Source organism: Carcharodon carcharias (assembly GCF_017639515.1).
Source record: "Carcharodon carcharias isolate sCarCar2 chromosome 27 unlocalized genomic scaffold, sCarCar2.pri SUPER_27_unloc_1, whole genome shotgun sequence".
Taxonomy (NCBI): domain Eukaryota; kingdom Metazoa; phylum Chordata; class Chondrichthyes; order Lamniformes; family Lamnidae; genus Carcharodon; species Carcharodon carcharias.
This window is the reverse complement of record NW_024470624.1, coordinates 1,760,936-1,770,820: the sequence shown is the minus strand read 5'-3', so window position 1 is coordinate 1,770,820 and position 9,885 is coordinate 1,760,936. Positions and strand designations below refer to the sequence as shown.

Below are 9,885 nucleotides of genomic sequence, written 5' to 3'. Positions count from 1 at the left end.
TTCAATGTGAAATTGACCAGGACATTCTCTTTGGATTGAAACATTGGAGAAACGACAAACATGGAAGAAAATAAAGTTCAAAAGGTGAACTCTGAACAGACTGTTTTAAAAACTGAAGCTGAAAATTCACAGAGGAACAGCAATGAGGACTCTCCTTTTGCAGAAAGAACTTTGGGCTAGAATTATTGTAAGAAGAAAACTTTCAGAAAACATTGCAAGCTGTAATATTTTACACCTTCAGTGGACTGTGATTCCTGGACATGGCATTCAGCAGTGTGCTGTTATCAAGATAGACTTGTGAATCTGAAGTGGACAATGGAGGGATTATGATGTCTATTGCAGGTTATAAGATAATTAAACATATGAAAACATAGGACTCAAGATCAGGCGTTGGCCATTTGGCCCCTCAGGCCTGCTCCACCATTCGATAAGATCATGGCTGTTGTTAAGATGTAGAGCAGGTTATAATTTGTAATATTCTGAGTGGGATATTATGAGGGTGATACATTTTCATTTCTTCCTGGGGAAGATGTTGTGAATATCTAGTTTCATCATTCATGTTTTAGAAATATAACTTGTAGTTTGGGAATTGGATTTTTTAAAAAATTAAGATAAATGGAAAACCTGGGTTGAGAATCTGATAAAAACACCCTAAGGGAATTCACAATCACAAGGCGTGGCCCAAGTTGATTTAAGAAGTCAAAGCTCGAAGGGTAAGAACTGTAAAAGGGCAAGTGGGCTCTTTTAGTTGGAGACCTGGAGACATTGAATCTGTGAAGATTTATCTTCCTCATTCGCTCTCTGGCTTTTATGCCAATCACCTTCAATCTGTGTCCTCTGGTTAACAACCCTTTTGTCAGCGGAAACAGCTTCTCTTTATTCCCTCGATGTAAACTGTTCATGATCTTGAACACATCTATTAAATCTCCTCTTAGCCTTCACTGCTCTAAGGAGAACAATCCTGGCCTCTCCAGTGTGTTCACATAACTGAAGTTCCTCAGTCCTGTCCCTGTGTTAAATCCCTGCACCATTTCCAAGGCCTTGACATCTTTGCTGAATTGTGGGGCCCATATATGGAGTTCATTTTGAGAGAAATAGCATTGAAAACCAGAGAAGTCAAGTTAAACCTGTATCAAGCTTTGGTTAGAATGCACGTGGGCTACTGTGAACAGTTCTGGGTCTCCGTAAGTATAAAAAGATTAGAGATGACCTTCAGAAGGTGGAATAGAGATTCACAAGGATGATACTGAGAGTGTTTGATTTTCAGGCAAGGCTGGAGCTTTTTCTCCACAAAGGAGACAACTGAGGGCTTACCTATCAGAGTACTTTAAGATTATGAAGTGGTTTGATATGGTTGATGTGGAGAGATGTACATTTGTTGGGGGAGACCAGCACTAGGAACCATTAATATAAGGTAGTCACTGATAAATTCATTAGGGAATTTAGGGGAAATGTCTTGGGCAGGATTTCTCAGATGGCCCACACCATCCATCAAAAATGTCAATGAGGGTCACATCCCAGCCGATGTCAGGAGCCCCAAAGGCATTCCCACAGTTCCTACATTTCCACATGTTTACGATCTCTCCACAGTCTGAATGGTGCAATGTTTTTTCAGACTGTAACTGGTTAAAACTGTTTCCACAGTCGGTGCACTGGAACACTCTCAATCCCTTGTGTGTATTTACTGCTTTTCCATTCACACTCACATTTGAAATTTGTCCCACAGATGAAACAGACAAACATTTCCCCTTCTAGATTCAATGACTGATGATATTCAGATCCCAATTAATCAAGTAACTCTGTCAGATCCTGAAGTGATATTTGACCCCTTCTAATACTCTGTAAAGAAGGTTTACAAGAGTCATCACTGTCTTCTAAACTCAATGAGTAACACTATTGCCCTTGAATCACAGGTCTCGTGTTCAGTCCCACTCAAGGGTTGGAACACATAAATACCAAGACTTAAATTCCAGTGCAGTAATGAGGGGGTCATCTTTCAGGTGAGATGTTAAACTGAGGTCTGGTCTACCTGTTGAAGTAGTTGTATAAGAATGCATGTCACCATTTCAAAGAAGATCAGTGGAGTTATCCCCAGTGTGCTGGTCAATATCTATCCCTCATGTTAGTCTGTGATGTCAACACAAATGAAGTGGAAGTACAGGATGGAAATGCGAAACTGACAATTCTGGTTGTCATAAAACATCCTTCTCCCTCTTAAGCTATAAACCTCTGTCCCCCACACGCTCCCTCTTCCCTATACATTGTAGCCCTTATTAATTTGACTATCCTCCTCCTGCTTTTTCCCCAATTCTCCTCCCCTGAAGGTGCTGACTCTCGGGTTCAATTTCACACTCACCAATATGTCAACCAGGTGTCTGAATTTTTAGACCTGAAGTTAACAAATTGTTTTGCTAAGGCGACTTCACAATCAAATCCAGTGACTACCCACATGTACTTTGTGTCAGGGTGGGGTCATTGCGCCCCCCACCCCCACTTTACATCCCAGTTCCAGGAGTTTGGAGATTGGGCTCCGGACTAGTAATGGCAGCCGCAGCTCCCTCAGTCCCCCGCGCTGGAGCAACCGCTCTATCCGCCGCGCGGGCGGAAGCCTCGGGACTGCGCATATCGGGGCGGGGGGGGAGTGCTGCGCATGGCGTTTCCCATTGGCCAAACGCTCAATTCGTCATGAGGATCAAAGGGTCCCCCGCGCCAACGACGGCTTCCGCTGCTCCATTGTCTTCTCTGGGGGTAGTTTGACCAATCGGGAGAGAGGGAAGACCGGAAGGACTCTTGTGCTCCAGCCAATCAGACTGTGGGCTTTGTGAATGAAGATTGAGCTCCACGGGGACCTAAAACTTCCTCCTGTGTCCAACATCTGTGAGCAAAAGCATCGATAAAAATAAAAATCTGCCGATGCTGGAAATCTGAAACAAAAACAGAATGATCTGGAAAAACTCAGCAGGTCTGGCAGCATCGGCGGAGAAGAAAAGAGTTGACGTTTCGAGTCCTCATGACCCTTCGACAGAACTAGGTGAATCCAAGGAAGGGGTGAAATGTAAGCTGGTTTAAGGTGTGTGTGTGTGTGTGTGGGAGGGGGGGTGGGTGTGGTTGTAGGGGCAAGCATGCAGTGATAGACGCAGATCATCAAAAGATGTCACAGACAACAGAACAAAAGAACACATAGGTGTTGAAGTTGGTGATATATACCTAAACGAATGTGCTAATTAAGAATGGATGGTAGGGCACTCAAGGTATAGCTCTAGTAGGGGTGGGGGGAGCATAAAAGTTTTTAAAATATTTTAAAATAATGGAAATAGGTGGGAAAAAGAAAAATCTATATAATTTATTGGAGAAAAAACAAGAGGAAGGGGGAAGAAACAGAAAGAGGGTGGGGATGGAGGAGGGAGGTCAAGACCTAAAGTTGTTGAATTCAATATTCAGTCCGGAAGGCTGTAAAGTGCCTAGTTGGAAGATGAGGTGTTGTTCCACCAGTTTGCATTGGGCTTCACTGGAACAATGCAGCAAGCCAAGGACAGACATGTGGGCAAGAGAGCAGGGTGGAGTGTTGAAATGGCAAGCGACAGGGAGGTTTGGGTCATTCTTGCAGACAGACTGCAGGTGTTCTGCAAAGCGGTCGCCCAGTTTACGTTTGGTCTCTCCAATGTAGAGGAGACCGCATAGGGAGCAACGAATGCAGTAGACTAAGTTGGGGGAAATGCAAGTGAAATGTTGCTTCACTTGAAAGGAGTGTTTGGGCCCTTGGACACTGCACCCTGCTCTCTTGCCCACATGTCTGTCCTTGGCTTGCTGCATTGTTCCAGTGAAGCCCAACGCAAACTGGAGGAACAACACCTCATCTTCCGACTAGGCACTTTACAGCCTTCCGGACTGAATATTGAATTCAACAACTTTAGGTCTTGACCTCCCTCCTCCATCCCCACCCCCTTTCTGCTTCTTCCCCCTTCCTTTTGTTTTTTCCCAATAAATTACATAATTTTTTCTTTTTCCCACCTATTTCCATTATTTTTAAATATTTTAAAATCTTTAATGCTCCCCCCACCCCCACTAGAGCTATACCTTGAGTGCCCTACCATCCATTCTTAATTAGCACATTCGTTTAGGTATATATCACCAACTTCAACACCTATGTGTTCTTTTGTTCTGTTGTCTGTGACATCTTTTGATGATCTGCTCCTATCACTGCTTGCTTGTCCCTACAACCACACCCCCCCTCCACTTCTCTCCCCCCACCCAACCCACCCACCCCCACACACACACCTTAAACCAGCTTATATTTCACCCCTTCCTTGGATTCACCTAGTTCTGTCAAAGGGTCGTGAGGACTCGAAACGTCAACTCTTTTCTTCTCCGCCGATGCTGCCAGACCTGCTGAGTTTTTCCAGGTAATTCTGTTTTTGTTGTGAGCAAAAACACTTTATTTTCTCATTCTGGGGGCAAATTGTTGACTTGCAGGAATTGAAGGGAAAGGAAGTGAATCCAGGGAGGGTGCAGATTCTGGAAAGTTTAGCCCAGGTCTCTCTCTCTTTCTTGAAGACATTGACATCCTTTGCTCCCTCAGCTTGACACATTTATTTTTCTGGCTAAAAGGATGGTCTCTTTCCCAATGTTCACAATTAAAGGGGTGGTTTCCCCAGGAGATGGCTGACATTTAAGGGGACAGTAAATTAATATAGGACAGAGATATATCTCATGTTATATAGTAAGCATTAGATATATTATATATGGTTCTGTAATAAAGTGTTTATTATTATTTCTAGTCTTGTAATATAGTACTAACTACGTTATATATTGCCAGTCATTATGACACAGGTGTCCATTCAGCAACTCAAGTAGATGCCAACTGTCTGCAGAGCAACAGTCATTGCCTCTCTCTTTCCTCTTTCCCCAACAAGTTTATATCCTTCATTTTCATTTTGAAATCAATGACCCTCCCGACTTCCAACATCTTCATAGGCAGAGAGATCCAGGTCATCACCACTGGCTGTCGAAATTCAGTTATCCCTCAGCCCCATGTATCTCTAATTATGTAATAAGGTTCTGTATATTACACACAATTTTAGTGCAGTCCTGTTGGGTGTATTTTAGATACTGCACAGTGAGATTGGAGAGGAGTGTATGGGATGGAGATGTACAGTTTTTGCGGAACAAGAGACGAACAAGTGCACCATAGAAACGAGAATTGTCTGCTCTGAGTTTCTATCCTGTGCTGACAGTGATGATTTTTGTAAACTCCCTTTTCAGCACTTTAGAAGGGGAAGATTTGCAGCTAGAAACCTGAAACCAAACGTCACGTCAAGATCTGACAGAGTCATTCGATTCATGAGACCTGACTATCACTGGATTTTGAATCTGGAAGGACAAATGCTTGTCTGTTCTGTTTGCTTCAAGAGATTTTAAGTATCAGTGTGAAAAGAGCATTAACCAGTCAAAGCTGAATAAACAGCCTGAAAAAACACCACACCACTCTCAATGAGGAGAGTTGTGTGTGAGGACAAGGCTTCAACTGATCATTGAACCTGGAGAGACACAAGGCCACCTGCACCATAGAGAAACTGTGGAAATGTGGGGACTGTGAGAAAGGATTCAAATACCCATCACAGCTGGAAATTCATTGGCACGGTCACACCGGGGAGAGGCCGTTCATTTGCTCTGTTTGTGTGAAGGGATTCAGTCAGTTATCATCCTTGGAGTCACACCAGCGAGTTCACACCGGGGAGAGGCCATTCACCTGCTCCGAGTGTGGGAAGGGATTCACTGATTCATCCAACCTCCAGACCACACAAGCGAGTTCACACCAGGGAGAGGCCGTTCAACTGCTCTGAATGTGGCAAGGGCTTCACTCAGTTATTCCACCTGCAGGCACATCAGAGAGTTCACACCGGGGAGACCATTCACCTGCTCCGAGTGTGGGAAAGGATTCACTCATTCATCCCACCTGCAGACACACAAGAGAGTTCACACCGGGGAGAGGCCGTTCACATACTCTGAGTGTGGGAGGCGATTCAGTAATTCATCCGATGTTCGAAAACACAAGCGTGTTCACATTGGTGAGAGGCCATTCACCTGCTCTGAATGTGGGAAGGGATTCACTCAGTCATCCCATCTGCTCAGACACCAAGTTCACAAGTGATTACAGGGGCTAGATTCTTCTGCTATTGCTGCTGTTAATCACATCCAGGACTGAACCATGTTCATTCTGACAGTTGGTGAAGTGGGAGGATTGGAAGGTTTCTTTCTGCTGGACTAGCCAATCTCACGACTTCGCTTCCAGTGGCTGATGCTTTTTGAGCCTGGAAGTGCAAATTTCCACTGAACTGATCCACAAAAGCTGATAAATATAGATTTGTTTTATTCTGGATATTAAGTAACATTTCCCTAACACTACATGCAGATCTAAAATAAATATAGGAAGTGTTGGAAAAACTCAGCAGGTCTGGCAGCATCTTTGGTGAGAGAAACAAGAGTTAACATTTCGAGTCCAATATGACTCTTCCTCAGAACCTCAGAAAGGGAGAAATGTGATGGGTTTGATGGTGTTGAGAAAGGGGGGAGGGTCCAGTAGAACAAAAGGGAAAGTCAGGGATTGGTTAGAGGGCAGGCAAGATTAGATAACAAAAATGTCATGGAACAAAAGACAAAGGGAGATAATGGTTGTAGTAAAGAAACAAAGCATTGGTCCAGAGTAAGTGTTAATGGCAGAATAAAGGACAGATCTGTCTGAAAGCAAAAACATGAAAACAAGATGCAGACTGGCACTTTGCAAAAAAAAAAAAATCAAAACGGAGGACAGAGTTGACGGTCTGAAGTTGTTGAACTCAATGTTGGATCCAGAAGGCTGTAAAGTGCCTCATCAGAGGATGAGGTGCTGTTCGTCCAGCTTGTGTTGGGCTGCTCGGGAACATTGCAGCAGGCCAAGGACAGAAATGTGAGCATGAGGGCAAGGTGGTGAATTATAATGGCAGCAACTGGAAGGTCAGGGTCATGCTTGTGGACTGAGCGGAGGTGTTCCACAAAGAGTGCAGCAAACAGGGGACAGATGAATTAAAGAGAAACCATTTGGGCCCAGAACATTGTGCACATCCTTTTAGTCTGGTTGTTTTTGATCAAGTAATTTTCTGTTTTCTTAACCATGTTCTGTTTCATTAATAAATTTTTATCAGTAAAAATATTTGATTCTTCTGGACTTTTCATGATTAGATTTCTGTACTTTAGGGAAAGTGGATGAGAGGGTTTGGCAGGCTCTTTAACAGACCCTCTAAGGTAATTGGCAAAAGAGCCAGAGGGGAAAATGAGATTTTATTTTTTGACACAGCGAGTTGTTCTGATCTGCCTGAAAGCAGATTCAACAGTATCTTTCCAAAGGGTAAATACTTGAAAGGGAAGAATTTGCAGGGTTGTGGGGAAAGACCAGAGCAGTTGGGTGAATCAGAGTCCTTACAAAGAGATGGCAGGGGTATGATGGGCTGAATGGACTCCTTCTGCAGCCTGTGAATCTGAGCCTCCTGCTTTTGTGCAGGTTAAAAGGGACAGATTTCATTTCAGCCTCTTCCCTGTATCTGTATTTAAAGAGACGGGTTTCTGTTCAGCTCTGAGTGACCGATAGAACAATGCCTCCACTCCTCTGTACATTTAAACATCGAACAATGCCTTGCATGGCCGATTATAGTCAGTAGCCTTCCTGTAGCTCTCACTGGATGCAGCAAGAAAGTGTTTGACTGCTTAACAATAGTGGCATCCCCTGAAAATAATTCAAACACCACAACAAAAACAACCTGCATTTATATTGCACCTTTAATGGAGTAAAACTTCCCAGGGAGCTTCACAGATGCGATTATCAAACCAAATCTGACACTGAGCCACAAAAGGAGATATTAGGTCAGGTGACCCAAAGCTCAGACAAAGAGGCAGGTTTTAAGGAGAGTCTGAAAGGAGGAAAGTGAGGTTGGGAGTCGGAGAGGTTTAGGGAGGGAATTCCTGAGCTTGGGACACAAGCAGCTGAAGACACAGCCACCAATGGTGGAGCGATTAAAATCAGGGATACTCCAGAATGAGAGGAGCACAGATATTTCAGAGGGTTGTAGGGATGGAGGAGATTACAGAGATGGGGAGGGCTGAGATTATGGACGGATTTGAAAAGAATGGGCCCGATTTTAACTCCCTCAAAATCTCATTCACTTTTACAGAGGTAAAATCGGGCCTAAGGAGAGAATTTTAAAATGGAGGCATTGATTGAGTGGGAGCCGCTGTCAGTCAGCGAGCACAGAGGGTGACAGGTGAATGGACTGAGTGTGAGTGGGGACACTTTATTTGCAGATTAACAGAGTAAGCACAGTACTTGAATCAATGTTATTAACGGATGGAATTGAATCAATTAAGGGTCAGATTAATGATATCACAATAACTCAGCATCAGCTCGGTCTGCTTAATACAGAACAGGGTTACACCCAGTGTCCAATATTAGAGGCGGCTGTGGCTGTTAGACGCCTAGTTTCACTGTCCAGCTGACAAGCCCACAGCTTCGGAGAATGTGTCTACCCAGGGTATGTTTCTAAAGCCTCCTCACAACACATTGCCTGGTTAGCTCCCAGCTGAGAGAATTCTTGCTGCATTTCAGGATGCTCTCTTCATTCTGGCTTGGTCAGTTGTGGGGGATCTGCCTCCTGCAGGGTTCACGTATGTGTTCATCGGGCTCTGGTTTCCTGGCCCTACCCCCACTCTAACCTTACCGACTTTTATCCCTCATCGACCCAACCCTGTGCAGAATGCAGCAAAAACAGGAACACGGAGTGGAGGTGTCGATCAGCCATGAGCTGACTGAGTGGCAGAGGAGGTCCCCTTCCTAACCTTCCCAGGCTGCGTGTTTTAATGGGGACTGGGACCTGCTGTAATGTTTGTCTCTCTCTCTCTCCTCTCAAAGATTTGATCAGGTTTACATAAAGCTTTCCCATCTCAGATACACATCAAACCCATTTCAACCCCATTTTATTGACCTTGTTTTAATGGGGACTACTGCATTCGCTGCTCCCAATGTGGTTTCCTCTACATTGGAGAGATCAAACACAGACTGGGTGACTGCTTTGCGGAACACCTTTGGTCTGTCTGCAAGCATGACCCAGACCTCCCTGTCGCTTGCCATTTCAACACTCCACTCTGCTCTCACGCCCACATGTCGGTCCTTGGCCTGCTGCATTGTTCCAGTGAAGCTCAACGCAAACTGGAGGAACAGCACCTCATCTTCCGAGTAGGCACTTTACAGCCTTCTGAACTGAATATTGAGTTCAACAATTTGAGATCATGAACTCTCTCCTCTATCCCCACTCCCTTTCCGATCCCCCATTTTTCCAATAATTTATATAGATTTTTCTTTTCCTGCCTATTTCCATTATTTTTAAATATATTTCCATCCATTCTTTTATCTCTACCTTTTAGCCTATTCTGATCCCTTCACCCGACCTCACCCCCGCATTACTGCAGATCTGGAGTCACATGTAGGCCAGACCATGTAAGGACGGCAGATTTCCTTATCTGAAGGACACTAATGAACCAGATGGGTTTTTACAACAATCGACAATGGTTTCTTTCATGGTCCAGATTTTGATTGAATTGAAATTTCACCATCTGCTGTATCCGGATTCAAACCTGGATCCCCTGAGCATTACCCTGGAGGCTTGGATTCCCAGTCCAATACCACTCGCCACCACCTCCCCCTATTTATATGGCTAATCCAGTTCAGTTTCTGGTCAATGATGACCTCCAGGATGTTGACAGGGAAGCTCAAAACTTCTGCTCCTCTTTGTGAAGACCTGACAGTGCTCGGTACCAGAGAAAATGGTGCTTCCATAACTCCCACTGCTGGTCTCTCCG

At 44.3% G+C, this 9,885-nt stretch overlaps 2 protein-coding genes across 2 annotated transcripts in view; both read right to left on the bottom strand.

Moving 5' to 3' along the window:
- LOC121273703 (zinc finger protein 229-like) overlaps positions 1-9,885 on the bottom strand; it is a 1,112,939-nt gene that overhangs the window by 628,249 nt on the left and 474,805 nt on the right. The window lies entirely within an intron of this gene.
- LOC121273594 (zinc finger protein 585A-like) overlaps positions 1-9,885 on the bottom strand; it is a 58,053-nt gene that overhangs the window by 17,367 nt on the left and 30,801 nt on the right. The gene's annotated exons all lie outside the window — the stretch shown is intronic.